The sequence below is a fragment of the Saccopteryx leptura genome, unplaced genomic scaffold, assembly GCF_036850995.1.
Source record: "Saccopteryx leptura isolate mSacLep1 unplaced genomic scaffold, mSacLep1_pri_phased_curated manual_scaffold_16, whole genome shotgun sequence".
NCBI classification, from domain to species: domain Eukaryota; kingdom Metazoa; phylum Chordata; class Mammalia; order Chiroptera; family Emballonuridae; genus Saccopteryx; species Saccopteryx leptura.
The window spans coordinates 2285033-2286628 of record NW_027095698.1 but is presented as its reverse complement, the minus strand read 5'-3'; the positions used below and the strand labels follow the sequence as shown (position 1 = coordinate 2286628).

General features: G+C 34.7%; 1 pseudogene; it reads right to left on the bottom strand.

The window, feature by feature from the left end:
- Window positions 1-531: 531 nt before the first annotated feature.
- Window positions 532-917, bottom strand: LOC136386835 (prefoldin subunit 4 pseudogene; annotated as a pseudogene).
- Window positions 918-1596: the final 679 nt, after the last annotated feature.

The following is a 1596-nucleotide window of genomic DNA, read 5'->3' as shown; positions in this document are numbered from 1 at the left end:
TTTATTATTGAACCAACCTACTTGTGCAGAAGCAAAGAAACAAAGAGAAAAATCAGTTTCCCAATAAAGCAAGTTCAACTGTCCAGACAGTAAGGTGTAGGTGACCTTGAAATAGTCTAAATTTGTGCGCCATCTCACATGTGATTCCTTATTGACACAGCTTGGTTCTTCCCCGATGTCGCCTTTTGGAGTTGTATCTTATTTTATTACCAGACTTCATCTGAATCTATTCGAGAATGGGACAATTCTGCTATTGTTTCCTGGCCAGTAATTACTCTTTTCCCCTTACCTGATTTCAATAAGATGACAAAAAACTCCTAAACTTGACATACTGTCATGAAAAACACATACATGAAGATTGTCTTCTTTTAAAAATATAAAATAAATAAGCAAGATGTGCAAATAGGCAAGTTTCCATTAAATAAATAAAAAAGATTTTTAAGTTTTGCTTTTCATATCATTTGAAGGGAAATGATCATTTAAACAATATTAAAGTGTATTAAAATTTTTTAAAGTAGTAATAAAAAATGCTTAACTTCCATCATCTTCAAGGTTTGTGTTACTCCCAAATTTTACAAATAATTGAACTTTCAAATCTGCTAACACCTGAATTGACTCCACTCTGGATTCTAAGGCATCAATTTCTTCTTGTAAATATTTCTTTGCTTCTTCTAACATTTCTTGTGTTTCCTCTTGAGAATGGCTAATGGAAACATCACCAATTTGATAAGGTACCATTAGGCAGTTGTCATCTGCAAGCATATCCTCACAGGCATCTTCTAAAGTTTGGAGTTGTTTCTATATTACATTTTTCTTCCTTCAGGTCTATGATTCTACTTGTATTCCTAGTCAATCTGATTATTTTTTTGTTGATCTTCAAAAGTGACATTGACTTCTGCAGCCACTTTCTTCATCATGGCCCCATCTTCACAGCCAGTAATTATTTGATCCTGAAAGTTTTTGTAACAAGACATGGAAAGGAACAAAGTCAACCATACATACCACAATGGTGGAGAAAGAGAGGAAAAGCAAAATAACATCTCTTGACTTCTGCTTCCTCCTAATGAAAACTCCAGTAGGCACAAGAGAGCCACACGTGGTAAAGACAAACTAATGTGTGTGATTTATTGGTGGTTCAAAAACTTCCCCAGAAGTATTTGCCTTTAACCAAGTTAATATTTACCTAATTGGCTGAGTGTCAGGGGGTTTTTTGGAGTTGTTTATTTTACCTTATAACAAAGGCTGGCCTTTATAGTTTAGAACTGGATCAAGGTAAGGAAATGAGCTTCCCTTCATTGTGAAAAAGGAGAAAACTTTTTAAAGATTTTATTTTTTCACCAGAGAATCCTGAAGACCCACTTTAAATAAATCAACTCACCTTTCCTGTCTCTTCTTCCCTTTCCAGGTAGAGGATAAGAGGTAGACTCTGGTTGTATTCACCTTGGGGTTCAGAGGTCTTTAAAGAACACTTAGCCTTTGCAGCCCAAGAGATCTGAGTTCAAATCCTTGGATGGTGAATTGATACAAATTTAATGTGACTTTGCCAAGTTATTTAATCTCTTTGAGGTTAGGTTTTTTCATTTGTAAAACAGAGAT